Source organism: Bos indicus x Bos taurus, chromosome 27 (assembly GCF_003369695.1).
Source record: "Bos indicus x Bos taurus breed Angus x Brahman F1 hybrid chromosome 27, Bos_hybrid_MaternalHap_v2.0, whole genome shotgun sequence".
Classification (NCBI taxonomy): domain Eukaryota; kingdom Metazoa; phylum Chordata; class Mammalia; order Artiodactyla; family Bovidae; genus Bos; species Bos indicus x Bos taurus.
In genome coordinates, this window is record NC_040102.1 from 35,059,031 (window position 1) to 35,086,299 (window position 27,269).

A 27,269-nucleotide genomic window follows, 5' to 3' on the forward strand; every position below is an offset into this window, starting at 1 on the left:
CTGCGGTGGTGCATAAGGTCGAGGCAGCTCTGTGGTTATGAGAGAGAGAGCTCTGCCATCACATGCTGGACCTCACACTCCAGACCGGACACTCATGACACCCGTGGCCTTTACCTCTGTTTCCTGATCCTTAAGATGGGAATGACATAATATTCATAAGAGCTCGTGAGACTGCTTCAAGATTAAATGAGACGGGAATTCCCTGGTGGCTCAGCGGTTAAGATGCCATGCTTCCAATGCAGGGGACATAGGTTCAATCCCTGGCTGGGGAACTAAGATTCCCATATGCTGTGTGGTGTAGCCTAAAAATGAAAAAACGTACCAATTTTTAAAATCTATTAATAAAAAAGACTAAATCAGTTAACACGTGGAAGTATTATGTACCTCGTGCACATGGAGCAATAAGTAAATGTCCTCTCTTATGATCGCTGAGCTCTCACTGATGGTATTAGTATTACTTACTCTGCTACATGAGCACTGCTTTAAGCTAAGTCAATAACTGTATCTTACATAACAGACAGGAACAGAGACAGGGTGTTGAAGAGAAATATGCTTTCTACAATAGAAGCCAAGGGCAGCTCTGGTTCTGTGTGTTTCTAGAGTAGTGAAAGGTCATGGGAAACCATGGAGTATGGCATAGAGATACTGGGGTAGGGGGAATGCTAATATTTCATGGGTTCTCAACATCCTCTCCTGCAACAACAACAACAGCAAAAAGCTTAATGATCTAGACTACGCTGCCCACCATGGTACCCAGTATAAACATGTGGTATTCAAATGCAAAATAAGTAAAACTGAGCAAAACTTAAGGTTCATTTCCTCAGTGGGTCCAAGACAGTGGGGCTATATGTGCACATACAGCCAATGCACTTTGTTGTACAGCAGACGCTAACACAACATTGCAAAGAAACTCTACCCCAATAAAATAAATTAAAAAACAAAAAGCTCCCAAAAAGCAAAAATAAAAAATTGAGAAGCAAGGCCTCGTGAGGCACATTGCTGAGCGGGTAACCGGGAAGGATGGTGGGCTGGTACGTAGCCAGCTTGCAGGAGGGGAGCTGCCAGGATGAAGAAGGAGAGAAGGATGCTGATGGAGGCAACATGGGGTCACAGAGGACTCTGGAACTCAAGCCTGCCTGCTGGAAGAGCATAACAATGCAATTTTTATAAGAAGTTACTTGGTGATTCTTATATTCTTATCAAAACACCAAACCATGGCATGATGGAACGAGTGACCTCCGAAAAGACATTAAATTAAGATCTGGGCCTGGATTTAGCACTCAATATCTACACTGCAAATATAGCGTCCTTTCCCCAAGCCTCAGCTTTCTCAACGACTCAATCAAGAGATGGACAGACTGGTTCTCTAGGCCCTTTCACCTCCGTCATGCTGGAATCCTGGGCCAAGGTCACTGCAGTGCAGATAGGTGCAGCCCTTAAGTCACCCAGTTCCAAGTTCAGCAGTTTTCTGTCAGCCCCATCTTAATGACCACAAACTCCAAAATGACAAATCCACAGATAGAGAGACTTCTATACTTTTTCCTTTCCTTTTCAATTTATTTTCCCTTCACACTCAGAATTTATTTGCTAATCAGCATCAGTTACAGAGACAGCCAAATCTTTCAGCAGATGCCCAAATTCACTTCTGAAATTGTCAGGACATTTCCAATGGAGCCAAACTCTAGCTTAGAAATGTGCAGACAGGCTGAAGAAGAGGACCAAGAAAGCCAGCACGTGCTCGTGGAGAGCCTCTGGGGAACTCTGGTAGTGCCCCTCCAGGGCACTCAGGTCTGGACCAAAACAAAGCAAAACACACACACAAGCAGAAGGGGGTGGTGCCTGCAGTGTTGGTGATAGGGAAGCTCAATGACGTGGAGACAAATCAGCCAAAATTAGAGGCCATCCTAGTAAAGTTATTCACCCTGATTCCTCACTCTAAATGACTCTAGAAAGATGATCTAAATAGACATTTCTCCAAAGAAGACATCAGTTCAGTTCAGTCACTCAGTCGTGTCCGACTCTTTGCAACCCCATGAATCGCAGCACACCAGGCCTCCCTGTCCATCACCAACTCCCGGAGTTCACTCAGACTCACGTCCATTGAGTCAGTGATGCCATCCAGCCATCTCATCCTCTGTCGTCCCCTTCTCCTCCTGCCCCCAATCCCTCCCAGCACCAGAGACATACAGATGACTAAAAAGCACATGAGGCAAATGCTCAACATCAATAATTATTAGAGAAATGCAAATCAAACTACAACGAAGTGTGACCTCACACTGGTCAGAATGGCTATCATCAAGCAATCTACAAACAATGAATGCTGGAAGGATGCAGGGAGAAGGGAACCCTCCTACACTGCTGATGGGAATGTAAACTGGTACAGCCACTAGGGAGAAAAGTATGGAGGTTTCATAAAAAAACTAAAAATAGACCTGTCACATGATCTAGCAGTCCCTTTTCTGGACACGTGCTGGAGTGGATACATGCACCCTAATGTCCATGGAAACACTATTTACAATAGTCAGGAATTGGAAACAATCGAAATGTCCATCAACAGGTGAGTGGACAGTGAAGATGTGGTACATGTGTACAATGGAATATTATTCAGAGAGAGAACAAAATAATGGCATTTGCGACAACATAGATGGATCTAGAAATTGTCATACTGAGTGAAGTAAGTCTAATAGAGAAAGACAAATATCATATAATATCACTAATATGTAGAATCTAAAAAAAACGAGGCACAATTGAACTTATCCATAAAACAGAAATAGAGTTGCAGATGTAGGGAACAAACTTGTTGTTACCAGGTGGTGAAGGCGAAGGAGGGATAAATGGAAAGATTGGCATTGACATAGACACAGGACTATATGTCAACAAATCTGGAAAACTCAGCAGTGGCCCCAGGACTGGAAAAGGTCAGCTTTCATTCCTATCTCAAAAAAGGGCAATGTTAAAGAATGTTCAACCTACTGCACAGCTGCGCTCATTTCACATGCTAGCAAGGTTCTGCTCAAAATCCTTCAAGCTGGGCTTCAGTAGTACGTGAACTGAGAACTTCCAGATGTACCAGCTGGGTTTAGAAAAGGCAGAGAAGCAAGAGATCAGATTGTCAACACTTGTTGGATCATGGAGAAAGCAAGGGAGTTTCAGAAAAACATCTGCTTCTGCTTCATTGACTACTCAAAAGCCTTTAATGTGTGGATCACAACAAACGGTGGAAAATTCATAAAGAGCTGAGAGTACTAGACCACCTTGCTGCTGCTGCTGCTGCTAAATCACTTCAGTCATGTCCAACTCTGTGCGACCCCATAGATGGCAGCCCATCAGGCTCCCCTGTCCCTGGGATTCTCCTTACCTGTCTCCTAAGAAACTGCCGTACATTGGTCAAGAAGCAATAGTTAGAACTGGACCTGGAATAACTGACTGGTTCAAAATTGGGAAAAGAGGAAGACAAGGCTGTATATTGTCACCCTGCTTTTTTAACTTCTGTGCAGAGTACATCATGCAATATGCTGCTGGATGATCACAAGCTGGAATCAAATTTATTGGGAGAAATATCAACAAACTCAGATATGTAGATACACTACTCTAATGGCAGAAAGTAAAGAAGAACTAAAGAGCCTCTTGATGAGGGTGAAAGAAGAGAGTCAAAAACCTGGCTTGAAACTCAACCTTAAAAAAAGAAAAAACCAAGATCATGGCACCCAGTCTAATTACTTCATGGCAAATAGAAGCAGGAAAAGTATAAGCAGTGACACATGTTATTTTCTGGGACCCCTAAATCACTACAGATGATGACTGCAGCCATGATATTAAAACACACTTGTTTCTTGAAAGGAAAGCTATGAGAAACCTAGGCAGTGTATTAAAAAGCAGAGTCATAACTTTGCAAACAAAGGTGCATATAGTCAAAGCTATGCTTTTACCAGTAGTCACTCACAGATGTGAGAGTTGGCCATAAAGAAGGCTGAGCTCTGAAAAACTGATGCTTCTGAATCGTGGTGCTGGAGAAGACTCTTGAGAACCCTTTGGACTATAAGGAAATCAAACCAGTCAATCATAAAGGAAATCAACCCTGAATATTCCCTGGAAGGACTGATGCTGAAGCTGAAGCTCCAATACTTTGGCCACTTGATGGAAGGGGCTGACTTATTGGAAACGACTCTGATGCTAGGCAAGACTGAAGGCAAAAGAAGCGGGTGGCAGAGGATGAGATGGCTAGATAGCGTCACTGACTCAATGGATATGAATTTGAGCAAATTATCAGGAGATAGTGGAGGACAGGGCCTGGCATGCTGCACTTCATGGGTTTGCAAAGAGCTGGATAGACTTAGAGACTGAACAACAACAATAATATGTAAAATACGTAACTAATAAGGAGCTGCTGTATAGCACGGGGAACAGCACTCAGCATTCTGTAAGGGCCTATATGGGAACAGAACATAAAAAAGAGTGGATGCATGTATTAACTGATTCGCTTTGCTGTACACCGGAAACTAACACAACATTGCAAATCAACTACACTCCAATAATTGTTTTTAATCATGTAACTGATAAAAAATGACTTGACCTCTCAGAGGCCCAGAGGGGGGCCCAAACCCTAAAACTGGGGAAAAGACATCTGCTGCATGGGACATTTGTGAGGAATAAGGAGGTTAATGAAAACCCTTTTAAATGACAAAGTGAGTGGGAAAAGCTATTTAAATGTAAATCATTAGAATTATAGCTTTAGCATAATGTAACTTGACTGCTTCTTAAAGACTATGTTATACATTTTAACTGATACAGTGTTATGGGAATAACATATTAGCCAACTACACCATCATCAGTTGTTTGTTTATATGATGAATCTCTGTCACTAAGGATTTCCAGGTGCCCAAGGACTTGAATCTAGCAGGCTTGAGTTATTGGAAACAAGATGTCTGTTAGACTGGGGATGCTGAGAACCTTGGCCTGAGTAGCCAGGGGCTGCAAAGGGCAAAGAAAGCAAGAGGGAAGAGGAAGGGAAGAGCAGGGGGTGTGGGGGGGATTTCACAATTATGCATGGGAGGGATGATAAAATATAGTTTCTCCCTCATAAGGTGGTCTTGACCAGCACTAATGAACTTGGTGACTGAGCAGAGGAGATTCTTAAGCTATGCTGAAGGTGCCACCTGGCTTCATCTTGCTGCTTATGGGAAACCCCAAGAGTGAGAAACTGAAGGAAGAACTGTTAAATGAAAAGAAACCCAGACCAGATGACTTTGAAAATTCTCAGTGTCTCTGGACAGAAAAAGATGCTAAAATTAAGAAACGATTTCTAAGCACTGTCAGAAAAATGTGGTCAAGACACAGGGCTGAAGGAGACCTGCATAACACTGGGTTAAGACTCCAAAAAGATCAAAGAATGAGCTGTTGCTGGGTCCAGCCCAGCAGTCTTAAAAGAGACTGAAGGTGTGTCTTACAGATTGTCCTAATGATTTTTCAATAGGACCCAAAGCTAGAGAAAGACTTTTCTCAGAGAGATTTGTAGGTGTGACATTATTCTAGTACAATGAACCCCTATAGTTCAGTTCAGTCGCTCAGTCATATCTGACTCTTTGCGACCCCATGGACTGCAGCACACCAGACTTCCCTGTCCATCACCAACTCCCAGAGCTTGCTCAAACTAATGTCCATCGAGTCAGTGATGCCATCCAACCATCTCATCCTCTGTCGTCCCCTTCTCCTCCCACCTTCAATCTTTCCCAGCATCAGGGTCTTTTCCAATGAGTCAGTTCTTCGCATCAGGTGGCCAAAGTATTGGAGCTTTAGCTTCAACATCAGTCCTTCCAATGAATATTCAGGGTTGATTTCCTTTAGGATCGACTGGTTTGATCTCCTTGTAATTCAAAGGACTCTCAAGAGTCTTCTCCAACACCATAGTTCAAAAGCATCAGTTCTTTGGTGTTCAGCTTTATGGTCCAACTCTCACATGCATACATGACTACTGGAAAAACCATAGCTTTGACTATATGGACCTTTGTCAGTAAAGTAATGTCTCTGCTTTTTAATATGCTATCTAGGTTGGTCATAGCTTTTCTTTCAAGGAGCAAGCATCTTTTAATTTCATGTCTGCAGTCACCAACTGCAGTGATTTTGGAGCCTAAGAAAATAAAGTCTGTCACTGTTTCCATTGTTTCCCCATCTATGTGCCAGTAAGTAATGGGATTGGATGCCTTGATCTTCATTTTTTGAATGTTAAGTTTTAAGCTAGCTTTTTCACTCTCCTCTTTCACTTTAATCAAGAGGCTCTTCAGTTCCTGAACCCCTATAAGATTTACAGAAGTTTCGGTATTTTTGAGAAAATGATATTAGCAGAAATACTGTCATTTTGGATTAAAAGAAGTAGACACAGTACAAAATGGGAAGGGGCCATCAGAACCCAGAAATTCTACTCGTAAGAAGCGGGCCAGGAAAACTATTCAGGGGCAAGCATGCATTGTGTGTGTGTGTGTGTGTGTGTGTGTGTGTGTGAGTTTCTCAGTCATGTCCAACTCTTTGAGAGTCCATGGACTGTAGCCCACCAGTCTCCTCTGTCCATGGAATGCTCAAGGCGAGAGTACTGGAGTGGTTCACAATGCCCTTCTCCAAGGGATTTTCCCTAATCAGGGATCGAACTTTGCCACCTGAACTACCCAGGAAGTTAGATTTCATGAAAAAGGAGGATGACTCAGAGAACAGACCATGGAGAGCAGCTTCCAAAGGTCCCCACCTTCTGGTACCAATGCCATGTATGAAGCCCCTACCTTGAGTGTGGGCTCAATCTGGTGACTTGATTCTAGCAAATAGGATGGGCATGCATGTGTGCTCAGTCACGTTGGTTGTGTCCAAGTCTTTGCAACCCTATGGACTATAGCCCATCAGGCTCCTCTGTCCATGGGATTCTCCAGGCAAGAATACTGGAGTAGGCTGCTACGCCCTCCTCCAGGGGATCTTTCTGACCCAGGGATTGAACCTGCATCTCCTGTGTCATCCTGCATTGCAGGCAGCTTCTTTACCACTGAGCCACCAGGGAAGCCCAGTATATAGGACATGTACAGCCTTACTGCAAGACTAGGCTATGAAAAGACTGTGGTTTCCGTTTCCCCTCACAAGCTCTCTCATCCTCTTGCTTTCTTATTCAGATGGTTATGAGCTGCTCATGACCAGAAATGCCTCTGGTGAGTATTTGGTGAGGAATAGAAATCTTTATCTCGACAATTCACAAGCAGTTAGATCCTGCCCACAATCATGTGAAAGCTGATGCATCACTAGTGAAGCCTTGATGGAAGTCTTAGGAGAAAACTAGAAAACCCAGGTAAACCACGCCTGGATTCTTATAAGGCAACAAGGTTAGCAGTGATTCATTAAGGAAAAACAGATAACTAGTGGCCGGTGTTATGAACAGAATTGTGCCCCCACCCGCTCCCCTTACAATTTGTATGTTGAAGTTCTAACCTCCAGTAGCTTAGAATGTGGCCTTATTTGCAAGTAGTCATTGCAGGTGTAATAAGTTAAGGTAACCCTGCAGTAGGAAGGGCCTCAATTCCAGTATGACCAGTATGCTTAGAAACGGGGGAAATTTGGACAAAGATATGGAGATAATGCCATGTGGAAACTGAAATTATGCTCCTATAATCCAAGGAACAAGCCAAAGCTAGGAGAGAGTGCTGGAACATATCTTTTCCTAGCACCCTCATAGGGTCCTTCCGACACCTTGATCTAGGACTTCTGGCCACCCGAACTTGGAGGCAATCAATCGCGGCTGTTGAAGCCGCTCATCTGTGGTACCTTGTTACAGCAGTCATAGCAAACTGTTAGTAATTGGGGGCTTCCCTGGGGGCTCAGATGGTAAAAAATCTGCCTGCAATGCAGGAGACCCCGGTTTGATCCCTGGGTTGGGAAGATCCCCTGGAGAAGGGAATGGAAACCCATGACAGTATTCTGGCCTGGAGAATCCCATGGACAGAGGAGCCTGGTGGGCTACAGTCCATGGGGTCGCTCACAGCTTAGCAACAGAACAGCAAAATTAATACAGTCAGTAAGTGGGAGGAAAAATGTTACAGAATATCAAGTCAGAAGAGAACAACAAAGGGATGATTTGCTCTGGTTCCAGTAATCCTCGGAAACACTGACATGCCCTCACTAAATCTCAGCCAAACAAACAAAAAAGATCTATGTGTCCCCATTCAAACGCCATCCCTCCGGGGCACTTCTGATCACAGCAAGGAGTCACAGGACCCAGGCAGAGTCACCCAGGTGGACATGGTCTTTGCACCAGGACATTCACACTCCCAGAAAAGGTAAGCAGGGTAGAGTAGCTGGAAATCCCCAAGACACAGTAAAAAGAAAGATTCGGGTAAGGAGATCCCATGCATCTCACCCCTTGCACAGATTCATTACTAAAAGAATAAAAATAAATAAGGAGAAAATGTGACTCCCTTTTGTGTAAATTAATTTACAGCACTGGCTGACCCATTTAAAGAGCCACAGGGTGAATCGCTTTAACAAGAGACAACCGTCTTCTAACAGACCTCTTACATAAGCTCGGCCTCTGTGGCGAGGCACACGCCTTCTCAGCCCAGAATGTGAGCCAGCGGGCATCCAGGCGGCCAGATCCATCCGTTGTCAAATCCTACACATATTCGCTTTCAATTAATAGACAAAAAGAAATTGATTATGGCAAATTCAGGGCTGGAAAACAGACTCTCTGATTAAAATTCATGCTGACTGCTCTCATCCAGGGCTGGCAAGTCCTGGTGGGGAAGAAAAGCCTTTTCTGTTGACTTTGTTAATACTTGAGAAGAAAGAGTGAAGAAATGAATCACATTCTAATGGTCTCCAGGGGCGAGCACCAGTTCCTGGGGCAGCATAATCACATGCTTCCAGCCCATGACCTTTAATCCTTGGTGCCTGGCAGGTAAGGAAGCAGGGAGAGGAGCCCAGCGCGGCTCTCCAAGGCTCCCTGTGAGCTGCAAAGGTCGGGAAGCACTCTGCTCGAACAGATATGACAGAAATGTAGGCCAGTGTAGTCCATCAAGCTGCACCTAAATACAGCTCGATGATACTTCCAGCACGTCCTCTGAACAGATTCCAACACATCCCACCACCAAGGGTGGGTCTGAGCAGACCAGTGTTTTTAAAGCATCACACACACACTCACACACAGCAGACTAACAGAGAACAAATATGGAAATGCAATCATGATAAAGGGGTGACCTTTTTCAAGGTGCATCATTTGAAGTATTTTGATTAATTCCTCTTTCCGAATGGCAAAGCAGCTTTTGTGAATAAACAGCAAACTCTAGTTAGATATCTGTGCCTGCAGTCAAAGTGGAACCCTTGGCTGGCTCGCACGTGGCACGGGTTTTCCCAGGGTCTGGGTGCGGCCATCCAGCCTGGGTGTCGGGAAGGTTTCCAGCAGTCTCCCAAGGCACCTGTGTTGAACTCCTGGAAGCACACAGACCACTGCAGGCTGGCTGCTGAGCACCCTTCTCTCCTTTCCTTGCTTCTCTCAATCAGATCCCTGACCACCATGCAGTCTAGATAGCAGGACCCCCCGTGCAGAAACCACTCCCTGAATATAGGAAATTATGGAGCTGGCTATTCAGAGAGAAAGGAAACCACCCAGCACTGAAAAGGTCATTGATCATGGGCCAGCCACTGATCTGGATTTGACTCTCAGCCTTGCCATTTTCCTAAATAGGTGACTTGGGGAAACTGTTCCCGCTTTCTCAGCCCTGTCCTATGAATATCCATTAATTACTATTAATAATTAATATTTAGTAGCTAATGAGTATGAATATGGATGGGAATTTTAATAGTCACCCTTTTAGAGCCAGGCATTGCTGCAATGTGCTTGAGGACACAGCAGGAAATCAAAGTGGCAAAAATCTTTGCCTTTTATTTTGGTAAGGAAAGGCTGGCAGTGGATGAAAATAAGTGAAGTATATGGTATAACGGAGGCAATAGAGACCATGAAGAAGAAGAAAGCAAAGCAGGAATTGGAGTCGGGAATGTTAAGAGTGGCCAGGGGATTGGCCGTTCCAACGTGTGGGCAAACTGCCATGCTTGTTGAGAAGAGCAGCAGGGATGGGCAAGGGCAGCAGGCCTGAGACAGAGCTCTGTGGAGGTGTCTGGGGAGCAAGGAGGAGGTGAGCGGGTCTGGAGCTGAGGGAAGTGGGTGAGAAGCAAGGGAGGGGACAAGAGAGCTGGAGGCAGGACAGTGAGGTGGGTGCAGGGCCTCACGACTTTCATGGTGAGAAAGATGGAAACCCATCCTTGTGCTCTGGACCTAGGAGTGACCTTGTCCTTGAGGATTTAGTGAATTTAAAGAGGACGAAGACAGGAGGAGGAGAGGGACTGTATGAATTTACATTCCCACCAACAGTGCAAGAGGGTTCCTTTTCTCCACACCCTCTCCAGCATTTACTGTTTGTAGATTTTTGGGTGATGGCCATTCTGACCGATGTGAGGTGATACCTCATTTTAGTTTTGATTTGCATTCCTCTAGTAATTAGTGATGGCACCCTACTCCAGTACTCTAGCCTGGAAAATCCCATAGATGGAGGAGCCTGGTGGGCTGCAGTCCATGGGGTCACTAAGAGTCAGACACGACTGAGCGACTTCACTTTCACTTTTCACTTTCATGCATTGGAGAAGGAAATGGCAACCCACTCCAGTGTTCTTGCCTGGAGGATCCCAGGGACGGGGGAGCCTGGTGGGCTGCCATCTATGAGGTCGCACATGGTTGGACATGACTGAGTGACTTAGCAGCAGCAGCAGCAATTAGTGATGACGCACGTCTTTTCATGTGCCTCTTGGCCGTCTGTGTGTCTTCTTTGGGGAAATGATGCAGCCACTGTGGAAAGCACTATGGAGCTATGACCCAGCAATCCCACTCCTGGGCATATAGCCAGAGAAAGTGATAGTTTCAAAAGCTATATGCACCGTAATATTCATTGCAGCACTGTTTACAATAGCCAGGACACGGAAACAAGCTCAAAGTCCACCAACAGGGATGAATAAAGAAGCTGTGGTACATATATATGTGTGTGTGTATATATATATATATATATATAGTGGGAATATTACTCAGACATAAAAAGAAAACTGTGCCATTTGCAGAGACATGGATGGACATAGAAACTGCCATACTGAGTGAAATAAGTCAGAAAAAAAAAGTGCATATTAACACATATATATATAATCTAGAAAAATGGTACAGAGGAACCTATTTGCAAAGCAGAAATAGAGACACAGATATAGAGAACAAATGTATGGACACCAAGGAAGGAAGGAGGGGTGGGACAAATTGGGAGATTGGGATTGACATAAATATACTGCTATGTATAAAATCACTGCAGATGGTGACTGCGGCCATGAAATTAAAAGTTGCTTGTTCCTTGGAATAAAAGCTGGGACAAATCTAGACAGCATATTAAAAAGCAGAGATATTACTTTACTGACAAAGGTCCATATAGTCAAAGCTATGGTTTTTCTAGTAGTCACGTATGAATGTGAGAGTTGAACCATAAAAAAAGCTGAGCGCTGAAGAATTGATGCTTTTGAACTGTGGTGTTGGACAAGACTCTTGAGGGTCCCTTGGACTGCAAGATCAAACCAGTCCATCCTAAAGGAAATCAGTCCTGAATATTCGTTGGAAGGACTGATGCTGAGGATGAAACTCCAATACTTTGGCCACCTGATACAAAGAACTGACTCACTGGAGAAGATCCTGATACTGTGAAAAATTGAAGCAGGAGGAGAAAGGGATGACAAGGGATGAGATGGCTGAATGGCATCACCGACTCGATGGATGTGAGTTTGAGTGAACTCCAGGAGTTGGTAATGGACAGGGAAGTCTTGGTGTGCTGCAGTCCATGGGGTCGCAAAGAGTCAGACACGACTGAGCGACTGAAGCAACTGATGTATAAAATAGATAGCTAATGAGAACTGACTGTATAGCACAGGGAACTCTACTCAATGGTCTGTGGTTACCTAAGGGGGAAGGAAATCCAAAAAGGAGGGAATACATGTTTTTGTATAGCTGATTCACTTTGCTATACAGCAGAAACTAATGCAACACTGTACAGCCAACTATACTCCAGTAATTTTTTTTTAAGGAAGTTGAGAGGAAGGGGGACAGGGAAGATGAAGGAAAAATGATACAAAGTGCAATAGGGAAGAATAAATCTGACTTCATATTGGATCTGTTTATTTCACTTGAATCTTTGTATTCTATCACGTTTGCTACAGGTTAGTCACTAAAGGAATATTGCCTATAACTTAAAGAGTTCATAATGGCCCATCTCTGGGAACCCTGCTTCCCATGACTAAGCATGAACCTCAAATGCCTTTGTTTAGGTCACAGGAAACATCCTGATCAGATCCACTCGTGAATGGCTGCAGGAAAGAAGAAATTAATAGATGCCCTCCCAGAATCTGGTCAAAACCAGGAGATTTTTGCAACATCTTCTGACCTATCAACTTTACCTTTTCATCTCCCTCCTTCTTTGTTCCATAAAAGAAGTTAGCATCCAGATACTAACAAGATGGTTCTGTAGGAGCCAGATGTAGTTCTGTAGATGACTGTTCCATTATCTTTTCAGTCTGCTAGCTTCCCGAATAAAGTCTTTATTCCCTGTCCCAATACCTCATCTCCTGATGTATTGGCCCAGTGTGGTGAGCAGATGGAGCTCGGACTCTGTAACAAAAGTACTCAGGCACCTCCTGAGACAGGTATGTGCTTTAAAAATGCTGTTTTGAAACCATCTTCATATTCCCCAGAGAATCACAACCATCTCTCTTTCTCTTCTCCTTTGCCCCAAGACAGTGTGGTTTATACATACAGTTTTGCTTGGGAATCTTTATGTTGCCGGAATGAATGTCATGAAACCTAAAGAATAGAAATGAAGTTTGGAATGAAAGCACGTTGTTTTTACTAGAGATTCTGGAGATTTGTGTGGGTGGTTTGTGTCTTGCTGGGTCCAGGAGCATAGGTTTCCATCCGTCCATCACTGACTGTCAGAGATGAGGGTGCTCATGACCAGTGTTTGCACGTTCCAACCCCCACCCCCATGCACCTGCCTGGAGTGAGCAAGGATGCAGCCCTCCAAAGGGACAGAGGAAGACAGACAGGGGCAGGCTGGTAAGTTCCTCATCCACGTGGTGAGAAATTCATGGCTGCTGTTCTGCCTACTGACCTCTGCTAAGTAGACAAAAGTCAGAATCGAAGGGAGCTCACTCAACTCCTCTCTTTACAAGATTTGAGGTGGCCGCTGACCCTGCAGGGGTTGTTAAAATGCCTCCCAAGCAAGTAAAGCTCACAAATCCAGTGTGCATCTCATGCACTGAGTTATCATCCCAAGTCTGGGTGAATCAGTGCTGAGGGATCTACTGAATAAAATGCATTATTGTCTAAAGAGCATTCGTTTTTCCCAAGCTGTTGTCTCTAGACGCAGTCCCTCATAGCTGAGGGGATGACCCCACTGTCTAGTGTGCAAGTCAGAAATCTGTAAACAAGAGACGCCTCACACACAACTGGTGACTAAGTGATGTTAATTCTAACCTCCACACACCTTTCTGAGCTTCTCCATTTCCGGTGTTACTGTGATGGCCAGAGCATCCCCTGTTCTACCTCTTTTCCCTATTTCTTATTATCTTCCAATCCATCTACTAATTCATTTCGGAGGAAAGAAAACTTATTCAAACCCTTCTCTACTTAAAAGGCTTCCCAGGTGGCAACAGTAATAAAGAACCCGCCTGCCAATGAAGAAGACATAAGAGATGCAAGATGGATTGGGAAGATCCCCTGGAGGAGGGCATGACAACCCACTCCAGCATTCTTGCCTGGAGAATCCCATGGATAGAGGAGCCTGGCGGGCCACAGTCCGTGAGGTTGCAAAGAGTTAGACATGACTGAAGTGATTTAACATGTCCTACTTAAAACTCTCCAATGTCTCCTCCCTGCCTAAACCCCTTAGATGTACACATTAGACTCTGATTGAGCTACTGAACATCTCTGCTTATTATTGAGTCGGCCAAAACATTCATTTGGGTTTTTTTGTATGATGTTATGAAAAACTCAAATGAATTTTTAAGCCAACCCAGTATTTCTCAACATCTGCCCTTCATCTTTCTTCATTTCCCCATCAAAATGCACATTAGCCAGATGGATCTTGGAGATCACCTAAAAGGTACCAAACTGCTTTAAGCAAACACTTTGCTTAATCGGCCCTGTCAGTCTGGAGATCTGGCCTCATAATCACTACAGGGACCCCGAGAACATGCCCCAGGGACCTACCACCCACGGGGAGGGTGGCCTCAGACCCAGGATCCTGAGTACAGAGCTCTGATGGCTTCTCCCAGACCACAACTGAGGGCTGTTCCTTTCAGACCAAGGCAAAGGGCAGCCAATATGTTGAGGCCAATCCTTGCCCCGAAGGCAGGGAGCCCTGAAGCAGCCTCTCTCTGTCTTCCGATGATTTCCTTGGATGACAGGAATCTGGGTCACTTCTACCACCTTCCCTCACTCTTTCCTTTACCCCAGATCAGCCGGGAGGTCCAACAAGTTCCCCGGTTTCTCCTGGACCACCCCACAGTTCCTCTCACAGCCGTTCCCCCAGGAATATTCCTGCACGTTTAACCCTCTCTCAGCCTCTGGTCCCCTCACAACAACCATGGGGTGAAAGCCTCCTTTTTATCAGACGCATCCTCACCAAGGTGTCTTATGACCGACCCCTGGGTAAAATGATACATCATATATAAAAATAGTATATTGCACATTCTAATCATAGCACTGCTAATCTTGGAGAAGTAAATACTCTCATGTGTCCACGGCACCCCAGCTGTAATGCCATCACACCTCCCACTACACTGCATGGGCTCCTCACAGCCCATGTGGTGGCATCCAACACAATACCTCTGTGTCCAGAGAGCTGAGCACAGGGATTGGCCCACAGCCAGCAAGGGTTCATTGGTGATGAGAGAAGCGCTCAGCACACAACAGATGCTCAATAAATACACATTGAAAGAGTGAATGAGAGATGTTTACTGACTATATGAATGGATGCAAGAATGGATGCACACAAGTGTGGAGGGCAGGGGTCTCCAACAAAGGTCCTGGAGAAACCTAAGGGAGAGAGAGAAAATGTTTTGCTTCATACATCGGTACCTAGGTGTCAATGTGTGTGCATGGCTAGGTCCCCATGTTGTTCACCTGAAACTGTCACGTTATTTGTTAATCGGCTATACATACCCCAGCACAACATAAAAAGTTAAAAGAAAAAAAAAATTCAAGAAAAAAAAAAGAAAGAAAATGTTTTGTTTCCTTGAAAGAATAATGGAGGATAAGCATATTCTGACAGGTAAGGATCTGGAATCAAGCTTGCTAGGGAGAAATATCAATAAACTCAGATATGCAGATGACACCACCCTTATGGCAGAAAGTGAAGAGGAACTCAAAAGCCTCTTGATGAAAGTGAAAGTGGAGAGTGAAAAAGTTGGCTTAAAGCTCAACATTCAGAAAACAAAGATCATGGCATCTTGTCCCATCACTTCATGGGAAATAGATGGGGAAACAGTGGAAACAGTGTTAGACTTTATTTCTGGGGGCTCAAAATCACTGCAGATGGTGACTGCAGCCATGAAATTAAAAGACACTTACTCCTTAGAAGGAAAGTTATGACCAACCTAGATAGCATATTCAAAAGCAGAGGTATTACTTTGCCAACAAAGGTTCGTCTAGTCAAGGCTATGGCTTTTTCCTGTGGTCACGTATGGATGTGAGAGTTGGACTGTGAAGAAGGCTGAGTGCCGAAGAATTGATGCTTTTGAACTGTGGTGTTGGAGAAGACTCTTGAGAGTCCCTTGGACTGCAAGGAGATCCAACCAGTCCATTCTGAAGGAGATCAGCCCTGGGATTTCTTTGGAAGGAATGATGCTAAAGCTGAAACTCCAGTACTTTGGCCACCTCATGTGAAGAGTTGACTCATTGGAAACTCTTGACTCTGATTCTGGGAGGGATTGGGGGCAGGAGGATAAGGGGACGGCAGAGGATGAGATGGCTGGATGGTATCACTGACTCGATGGACGTGAGTCTGAGTGAACTCTGGGAGTTGGTGATGGACATGGAGGCGTGGCGTGCTGTGATTCATGGGATCGCAAAGAGTCGGACACAACTGAGCGACTGAACTGAACTGAACTGAAGGATCATAAGAAAGGTACAGAATTGTACTTCTGACATGTCAATTTAAAATATAACCATAAGTTAAATATTGGACGTATTGTAATTTTGCTTTGTGGACTGTTTGGGTAATTAGGCTGTTATGAGTTGTTGTGTAGTGGAGGATGGATTAAGTATAGCCTGGATGTTTGCAAAAGATGTGCAATTTGTTGTGGGGAACATACAACCTTATTTCTGAATAGGAAAGACGTGGATTTGCAGAAGAGACTCTAAAAGAAAGTCATCACCAGGTTATATGTTACTGCCATAAAACTGCATTGTCAAGAGCAAGGCTTTTTTCAAGAAATGAGATAGACCTGGAGGTTACTCTCCACTGGTCTTTTGTTTAGGAAGATATGCTGTACCTTAGGAAATGTTAGTTAATCCAGGATGTATCTGCATTTGCAATTTCTCATCTTAAGAAAGGAAGGTTATGATATAACCCAGTGTAAAAACTTGGATTCAAAAAGCCCAGTTTGCCTCTTGCTAAATAGGTGACTTCGAACAAGGACCTCCCAGAGACTAATGGCCTCTAAAAGTAGAATAATAATAAAACTTCCCATACAGGGTTTGTGAGGATCGAATGAGATAATAAATGTGAACGCCGAAGGAACGGTGCTCAACACACAACTGCTGCTCGATAAACACTGGCTTAATCGACAGCCAAGGCTGTTGTGACATCGAAGGCTTTTGAAATGTCTGAGATGAATTTACAGCGTGGTGTTTCTCCAAAATCCAAATCTACCTGGAAAGGTTGTACATCATAACCGTCTCTCACTCTCACCAGACTCACTCAACTGCTTTGGGCTGGATTCCCTACCCCCGTCTGAAGAGACCTCTTTTTTCGCCAGGTCTGAGAGATTTCCCCAGGCAGGTTCCCACTCTGATTGTCCTCTTCCCATCCGTCAAGCCACTATTGCTACTGCCATTGTCAGAGACTGCGGTCCGCCTCCGGGCCTCCCGATCTTGCCTTCCATAAACACGTGCAGCTATAAAGCTGGGATTTGAGTGCTTAATTCCCTGTCCTTTTCTATTGGAGCTTTGTCTCCCATCCCTGCCCCTGCTCTTCAAATCCTCGTGTCCTCTCCCTCCTCTACTTACTAAACCTGTCTTACATCCGTGGTGCCCCAGTGGTTAAGATGTCACCTTCCAATGCAGGGGCTTAGGATTTGATCCTGGTCAGTTAGCCAAGACCCCACATGCCTCATGACAAGCAAACCAAAACACGAAACAGAAACAATATTGTAACAAATTCATTAAGGCTTTTAAAAAAATGGCCCACATCAAAAAAAATCTTAAAAAACGAAAACAAAACCCTTTGTCCTGGAAAGTATCTGGTAAGTTACTTCCACTAGAGGTTTTTCAATACACTGAATTCATATTCATTGAACTCTTTTCTGTACTAGGCACTGTGTCCCTTCTTGCCATTTATTTTAAAGGAGACCATGTGTTAGAACATACAAATAAACATAAATCAAACTCTACTGGGAGAACCTGAGCAAGCAGTTGAAGTTGGTTGAGAAGGAAGACGCTGTCCCCATGCTAAACGGATCAGGAGCACTGACTGTCTCATACTCGAGTGATGTCCTAGGGGACTGTTCATGAAATTTGACCCTAAGGAAGTGTGGTGGATTTCAAATACATCCTCATATTTGTTCACATGCCTGCCTTCAAGAGGAGGAGTCTCAACTCAGACTCCCCTTAAAGTGTGGCCAGACTTGAGTCCTTTCTAATAAATAGGAAAAATGGTAGAGTTAACGGTGTCTGACCTTACAGACTTGGTCACACAAGATACTGTGTCTTCCTCTTGGATTTCTCATTCTGGAAGCAGCTGGCTGCATCTCATGGAGAGAGAGCCGTGTAGTGAGAACAGACACCTCCTGCCGATAGCCAGGTCGGTGTGCCGTCTTGAAAGCACATGCCTCAGCCCCAGTCAAGCCTTCAGATGACTATGTCACACATCATTCCCGGTTCCCAGACTGTGAGATAGCCAATATGTGCTGTTGGGAGCACCTTAGTTTGGGGATACTTTGTTACCCAGAAATAGTCGGTTAATATAGAGGAACCTGGACGTTATGATGCTGTACAGTTAGTTAGAAGTCATGGTGCTTCAAGGTGGCTGCTGAGCTTCTTGTACGATCACAAGGAAATGGGCCTAAAATGCTAAAACCAACACCACGGACAACCTCCAAAGGCAGAGCTGACTCTCACCCCAGGAGAGGGATGTCTGGACCTCAAGTGTCTCGGAGGACCAAAATAAAGGCGCCTTACATTCATGCATCATTCTGTGCCCGAAGTCATCTGATCTTCACAATAACCCCATTGGGAATGCAGGGAAATTATAATTATAAATATATTTTGTAGATGATAAAAAGTCAATGCCTAAGTTTCACAGATAATGAGGGATATGGATGGTGTGAGAATTCAGATCCCTGAATATCAATCCAACATCGTTTCTTCTATATTACGCTCTCTGCATGAATTTATTCCCAAGCCAATGACTGTGTTAGTTAATAGTAGAGAGGAAAGAAATAAACACTTTGTGATTGTTCATTCTGTGCCAAGAAGTACAGCAGGTGTTTCACACACACGATTTCATTTAATCACCACATCCTTTGGCATAGTTCTTGTTATCTTAGTACTTCTGTCCTTGGAATTCCTTGTAGTTACAACCTGACATGATATAAGGTCAAGGTCTGTCACCCCGAGTAATTTTTTGTCACATAAAGGCTTTTGTATTAGGGTAAAAGGCAAGAATAGAGCAGGCTTCAACTACAGCTACCAATGTCAAGGTCACCTCCAATTCCTGCTTCTGTTTTTGGTAAACCTATCACCATCTCTAACACAAGCAAAAAATTAACAACACAAAGCGATTTGGGTCCTGGAAATACACCAATGTAAAAACTAAATATAAACTTCTGCCCCACCAAGCCCTCTGAAAGTGTCAAGCAGTCCCACACGTATAGAAACCAAGTAAAAATCTTCATTCTGTCCCATGCTACTTCCTCATCCAGGTGGGGCATCGACGGCCAATCTTTTAATTTGTTCTCCATCAACTGCCTCACAAAGACTTTTTAAGAAATTGGGATATAGTTGCCTTACAACGTCATGTTAGTTTCTGCCGTAGAAGAGGGTGAATCGGCTGTATGTATACACATATCCCGTCCCTCCGGGCGCTCCCTCCCACCCCTCTAGGTCATCACAGAGCATGGCGATCAGTTCTCTCTGGTATTCAGCAGGTTCCCACCAGCTGTCTATTTTACACACTGTAGTATATATACGTCGATCCCAATCTCACAATTCATCCCACCCACCTCTTCCCCCACGATATCCACATATCTGTTCGCCATGTCTGCATCTGTATTCCTTCCCTGCCAATGGATCATCTGTACCATTTTTCTAGATTCCATATATATGTGTTAATGTTTGGTATTTGCTTTTCTCTTTCCGACTTACTTCACTTTGTCTGACAGACTTTAAGTCCCACTACATCTCTACAAATGACCCAATTCCACTCCTCTTTATGGATGAATAATGTTTCATTGTCTATATGTAGCAAATACTTCTTAGTCACAATCCAGGATGCCTTCAGATATCACAGTCTTCAAGATTAACCACCACGACAAAAGCAGCAGCTAACCTGCTGGAGCGCTTGTCCAGGTGGAGCACTGTGGGTAACTCTATGGTAACAATCTTATCTGTTTCTCAGACCCCCGTGAGATCAGCACAGGGATCCAGTTCTGTGGATGAAGAAACCAAAACCCAGAGAGGTTAAGCTACTTGCTCAAGTCAAACCATGAGGGAGTCACGTGCCAGCTAGCAATGGTAATGTCGGAACCCAAGTTCTTCACTACAAAGGGATGCGGTCTCTCCTCCGGTCCCCACCCCTTCATTCTCAGCAGCAGAGGTTTCCTCTTCACTGATAAGACTGATCTGTGGAACAGCCCACCCGCCTCCTCCTCTCCAGTAAATCACACACCCACAATCACTTCCGTTCTCCTTCCAGTTTCAGAGTGTGGGTCTTCCTCCTGCCTTTAGCTCTCTGCCTCTGCTTCTTCTAGGACTTTCCTTCCCTGTGAAAAGTGAGCTCTCTGCCTCTGCTTCTTCTAGGACTTTCCTTCCCTGTGAAAAGTGAGTTTATGCAGTGAAGGGTCTGTACCCTCAACTTCCCTTCCTCCCCTTTCTTCACCTTTTGACACCCCACAAACCGTCTTCGCTCCCGACCTCTCCACAAACTGCTTTTGCTGAGATCATCAAACCAGCCCACTTCTATACTCTCCAGCGAACAGGTAGAGATTATTTCATCAGAATTCTCTCTTGCATTTGACTCTGCTAGACTCCTTCCTTCTTCAAAAGCTGTCCAGTGTTCTGAGGTGCTTACCACACGATCCTCCCCCGATATAACTACTCCTTTTTCATGTCCTTCATTACCCATACTTAAATGCTTCTGTTTCCACAGTTTTTTCCTTGCCTTCCTCTCTTTTCACCTCTCATCCTCTTTCTATCCAATAGGACTCAGGCTCTTCAGTTTAATAACCACCTAATTTGAGGATTCCCAAATCCCTAGATGTGGAAACACTCCTCAGTGATGTTTGCCCCTCCCAACTCTTATATCCATTTTTAGATGGAAAATCTTTCTTAATGCTCCACAGATAACTCAAACTTGATATCAGATCAGATCAGATCAGTCGCTCAGTCGTGACCGACTCTTTTCGACCCCATGAACTGCAGCACGCCAGGCCTCCCTGTCCATCACCAACTCCCGGAGTTCACTGAAGAGTCCATCGAGTCAGTGATGCCATCCAGCCATCTCATCCTCTGTCATCCCTTTCTTCTCCTGCCCCCAATCCCTCCCAGCATCAGAGTCTTTTCCAATGAGTCAACTCTTAGCATGAGGTGGCCAAAGTACTGGAATTTCAGCTTAAGCATCATTCCACCCAAAGAAATCCCAGGGCTGATCTCCTTCAGAATGGACTGGTTGGATCTCCTTGCAGTCCAAGGGACTCTCAAGAGTCTTCTCCAACACCACAGTTCAAAAGCATCAATTCTTCAGTGCTCAGCCTTCTTCACAGTCCAACTCTCACATCCATACATGACCACAGGAAAAACCATAGCCTTGACTAAATGAACCTTTGTTGGCAAAGTAATGTCTCTGCTTTTGAATATGCTATCTAGGTTGGTCATAACTTTCCTTCCAAGGAGTAAGTGTCTTTTAATATCATGGCTGCAGTTACCATCTGCAGTGATTTTAGAGCCCCAAAAAATAAAGTCTGACACTGTTTCCACTGTTTCCCCATCTATTTCCCATGAAGTGATGGGACCAGATGCCATGATCTTCGTTTTCTGAATGTTGAGCTTTAAGCCAACTTTTTCACTCTCCACTTTCACTTTCATCAAGAGGCTTTTGAGTCCCTCTTCACTTTCTGCCATAAGGGTGGTGTCATCTGCATATCTGAGGTTATTGATATTTCTCCTGGTACTCTTGATTCCAGCTTGTGTTTCTTCCAGTCCAGCGATTCTCATGATGTACTCTGCATATAAGTTAAGTAAACAGGGTGACAATATACAGCCTTGACGAACTCCTTTTCCTATTTGGAACCAGTCTGTTGTTCCATGTCCAGTTCTAACTGTTGCTTCCTGACCTGCATATAGGTTTGTCAAGAGGCAGGTCAGGTGGTCTGGTATTCCCATCTCTTGAAGAATTTTCCACAGTTTCTTGTGATCCACACAGTCAAAGGCTTTGGCATAGTCAATAAAGCAGAAGTAGATGCTTTTCTGGAACTCTCTTGCTTTTTCCATGATCCAGCGGATATTGGCAATTTGATCTCTGGTTCCTCTGCCTTTTCTAAAACCAGCTTGAACATCTGGAAGTTCATGGTTCATGTATTGATGAAGCCTGGCTTGGAGAATTTTGAGCATTACTTTGCTAGCATGAGATCAGTGCAATTATGTGGTAGTTTGAGCATTCTTTGGCATTGCCTTTCTTTGGGATTGGAATGAAAACTGACCTTTTCCAGTCCTGTGGCCACTGCTGAGTTTTCCAAATTTGCTGGCATATTGAGTGCAGCACTTTCACAGCATCATCTTTCAGGATTTGGAATAGCTCAACTGGAATTCTATCACCTCCACTAGCTTTGTTCGTAGTGATGCTTTCTAAGGCCCACTTGACTTCACATTCCAGGATGTCTGGCTCTAGGTCAGTGATCACACCATCGTGATTATCTGGGTCATGAAGATCTTTTTTGTGCAGTTCTTCTGTGTATTCTTGCCATCTCTTCTTAATATCTTCTGCTTCTGTTAGGTCCACACCATTTCTGTCCTTTAATGAGCCCATCTTTGCATGAAATGTTCCTTTGGTATCTCTGATTTTCTTGAAGAGATCTCTAGTCTTTCTCATTCTGTTGTTTTCCTCTATTTCTTTGCATTGATTGCTGAGGAAGGCTTTCTTATCTCTTCTTGCTATTCTTTGGAACTCTGCATTCAGATGTTTATATCTTTCTTTTTCTCCTTTGCTTTTCGCTTCTCTTCTTTTCACAGCTATTTGTAAGGCCTCCCCAAACAGCCATTTTGCTTTTTTGCATTTCTTTTCCATGGGGATAATCTTGATCCCTGTCTCCTGTACAATGTCACGAAGCTCATTCCATAGTTCATCAGGCACTCTATCTATCAGATCTAGGCCCTAAATCTATTTCTCACTTCCACTGTATAATCATAAGGGATTTGATTTAGGTCATACCTGGATGGTCTAGTGGTTTTCCCTACTTTCTTCAATTTCAGTCTGAATTTGGCAATAAGGAGTTCATGGTCTGAGCTACAGTCAGCTCCTGGTCTTGTTTTTGCTGACTGTATAGAGCTCTCCATCTTTGGCTGCAAAGAACATAATCAATCTGATTTCGGTGTTGACCATCTGGTGAACATGACTAAAGCTAAATTCACAATTCTCCTCCTTCTTTCAGATCAGCTCTTCCTCCCTTATTCAAGTGATATTACCACCATCTCATCCAGTTCTTGAGTCTGGAGTTATAAAGATCACTTTCAATCTGCCCTTTCTTCAACTCCTAGTATTGATCCTATTAATAATATTGTTGTAGATAATACTGTGTATCTTACTCCATCCAGTCCTGCAACCCAGCCTCCTACTGCAGGAGCTCATCACCCCTTGCCTGGATCACCTTTTCGCTGTTGTTCTTGTTTGCATGAATGCATGCATGCATGCATGCCAAGTCGCTTCATTCATGTCTGACTCTTTGTGACCCCATGGACTGCAGCCCGCTAGGCTCTACTGTCCATGGGATTCTCCAGGCAAGAATACTGGAGTCGGTTGCCATGCCCTCCTCCAGGGGAACTTCCTGACCCAGGGATCAAACCCGTGTCTCTTACATCTCCTGCACTGGCAGCTGGGTTCTTCACTACTAGCGCTACCTGGGAAACCATAGTTGTCGTTGTTTAGTCACTAAATCGTGTCTGACTGTTTGCAACCCCATGAACTATAGCCCACCACGCTCCTCTATCCATGGGACTTCCCAGGCAAGAATACTGGAATGAGTTTCCTTCTCCAGGGGATCTTCATTACCAAGGAATGGAACCCACATCTCTTGCTTGGCAGGCAGATTCTTTACCACAGAGCCAGCAGAGAGCCCTGGATTACTGTAATAATTGATTAACTGTTTTCTCCATTTCTACAGTTTTCCAATCTGTTGCTTTTCCTTTTTTTTTTTTTTTTAATTGCAGTATAGTTGCTTTACAATGTTATGTTAGTTTCTGCTGTACAAGGAAGTGAATCAGCTATATGTATACACATATCCCCTTCCTTCAGTCATGTCCGACCCTTTGCAACCCCATGGCTGCCACACACCAGGCCTCCCTGTCCATCACCATCTCCCAGAGCTTGCTCAGACTCATGTCCATTGAGTCAGTGATGCCATCTAACCATCTCATCCTCTGTCCTCCCCTTCTCCTCCTGCCTTCAATCTTTCCCAGCATCAGGGTCTTTTCCAAAGAGTCAGTTCTTCATCATGTGGCCAAAGTATTGGAGTTTCAACTTCAGACTCAGTCCTTCCAATGAATATTCAGGACTGACTTCCTTTAGGATGGACTGGTTAGATCTCCTTGCAGTCCAAGGGACTTTTAAGAGTCTTCTCCAACACCACAGTTCAAAAGCATCCATTCTTCGGCGCTCAGGTTTCTTTATGGTCCAACTCTCACATCCATACATGACCACTGGAAAAACCATAGCCTTGATTAGACGGACCTTTGTAGGCAAAGTAATGTCTTTGCTTTTTAATATGCTGTCTAGGTTGTTCATAACTTTTCTTCCAAGGAGCAGGTGTCTTTTAATTTAATGGCTGCAGTCACCATCTGCAGTGATTCTGGAGTCCAAGAAAATAAACTTTGTCACTGTTTCCATTGTTTTCCTGTCTATTTGTCATGAAGTAATGGGACCGGATGCCATGATCTTTGTTTTTCAAATGGTGAGTTTTAAGACAGCTTTTTCGTTCTCCTCTTTCACTTTCATCAAGAGGCTCTTCAGTTCCTCTTCGCTTTCTGCCATAAAGGTGGTGTCATCTGCATATCTGAGGTTATTGATCTTTCTCCCAGCAATCTTGTTTCCAGCTTGTGCTTCATCCAGCCTGGCATTTCACATGATGTTCTCTGCATAGAAGTTAAATGAGCAGGGTGACAATATACAAGCTTGAGGTACTCCTTTTCCAATTTTGAACCAGCATGCTGTTCCATGCCCAGTTCCAACTGTTGCTTGTTGACCTGCATACAGGCTTCTCAGGAGGCAAGTCAGGTGGGCTGGTGGCTCTATTTTCAGTTTTTTAAGGAACCTCCATCCGGTTCTCCAGGGTAGTTGTATCAGTTTGCATCCCCACCAGCCATGTAGAAGGACTTCCCTTTTCTCCATACCCTCTCTAGCATTTATTGTTTGTAGATTTTTAGAGGATGGTCATTCCAACCTGCGCAGAATAATACCTCAAAAATGTATCAGTGTGACTCTATGATCTGTGAGACTAACTTTCTATTTCCTGTACCTCTACTCATCAACAACTTAAGTCAACTCAAGTCAAATACCACCTCTTCTAGCTTGGCTCCCCATCTTGTGGGCTCCCTGCTTTCCCCTAATATGGCATTTTCCCATATTATATTAACATTTTCTGTCTCTGATTATCTTTAATATTAGGAGACAGTACGTGCTTCCTATGTGCTGACCCCTTCCAGGCACTGGGGATAAAGCAGTAAAAGTGACCTAGAAAATCCCCGTTCCTCTGGGATCTTTACACTATTTGTGAAAGCATAGATACAGGGATGGATGGCTAGATAAACAGATAGATAGAAAATGCCAGAAAGAAACATGTGCTAGGCAGGGAATCAAAACAGGATGACACAGGATGATATGACAGAGAATATTTTGAAGTTTTTAAGCTGAGACCTGGCTGACAAGAGGAGCTAGTCACATGATGATTAGTTAAAAAAAAAAAAAAAAAAAAAAACATGATAAGGAGAAAATCCAGAATGTGTGGGAAATATTAGTTCAGGCAGAAAAAGTTTTTGCTGTTAGAAAATCAGGATGAACCCCACAAAGGAGGCCTGGAGCAGCGCAGTGGGCAGGGGGAACTGGTCTGAGCTGACAGAGAGGTGGGTAGAGGTCAGATGACATCGGGCTCCATGAAGGATAGAGCATCTCAGTTCTCCTCTGTGTACAATGGAAAGTCTTCAGTGGATTTTCAGTAAAAGAGAATAAGATCTGGGTTACATTTTTATGAAAAAAAGATTTTAAATAAAAATAGAAACCTTGATTAAAAATAAAAAAAGGTAAATAAATAAAAGCTCACTCTGACTGTGTATGAGGAATGGTAAATAGAGAGACAAACGTGCTCCCAGAGAGTAAGTTAGAGGGCAGTTACAGTAAGCCCAGAAAAGACAGAGTCTAGAGGCTGGGACTACAGTGCTAATAGTGATGGAGAGATCCAGACCTATCTGAGATGTGCAGAGGCAGAGTCATAGGATTTGCTGGTAGACTGGATGTGGAACTGGAGGGAAAGAAAAGGATCAAGGTTAATTTCTAGACTTTTGCCTTGAGAAGCTGGATAAACTGTAGTGTTGTTTAGAGATATGCGGCGATTAGGGGAGAAGGAAGAAGGAGGTTGCAGAGGGAAATTAAGGGTTCTTTTTATTTTTCTTTCTTACTTTTTAAAAAGTATTTTGTGGAGTTACCAAAAAATTTAAAGATTTTTCTTTTTTAAAGTGGAAGTAAATTGATTTATAATACCGTATTAATTTCAGGCATACACCACAGTAATTCAATAATTTTATCAATTATAGTCAACTTAAAGTTATTATAAAATATTGGCTGTATTCCCTGTGCTATATCCTTGCAACATATTTACTTTACACGTAATCGTTTGTATCTCCTAAGCTCCTAACTGTAACCCTCATCCTGCCACGCTGGTAGCCACTAGCTTATGCTTTACCGTTTCTATATTGTTATATTCATTTGTTTATTTTGTTTCTTAGATTCAGCATATAAGTGATAACATACATTTTTCCAAAAAAGACAAACATATGGCCAATAGGCACATGAAAAAAATGCACAAAAATAGGAAAATGTAAATCAAAACCTCAATGAAATATCACCTCACACCTGTCAGAATGACCACCATCAAAAAGACAGCAAATAACACGTGTTGGCAAGGATGTGGGGATCGAGGCACGCTGTTGGTGGGAATGCAAACTGGTATAGCCCCTGTGAAAAATGGCATGCAGATTCTCCAAAAACCTGGAAATAGAAACACTACCCAACCCAGCGATTCCATTTCTGGGTCTATAACTGAAGAAAATGAAAACAACAATTCAAAAAGACACATGCACCCTAATGTTCACAGAAGCCCTATTTACAATAGCCGTAAGACAGAGGAAACCTAAGCGTCCATCAGTAGCTGAATGGATAAAGAAGATATATACATCATGGATTATCACTCAGCTATGAACAGAATAAAACTTTGCCATTTGCAATAACACAGACAGGTCAAGAAGGCAT

At 43.7% G+C, this 27,269-nt stretch overlaps 1 protein-coding gene across 1 annotated transcript in view; it reads right to left on the minus strand.

Moving 5' to 3' along the window:
* Window positions 1-27,269, minus strand: part of ZMAT4 (zinc finger matrin-type 4) — a 376,717-nt gene that overhangs the window by 9,552 nt on the left and 339,896 nt on the right. The window lies entirely within an intron of this gene.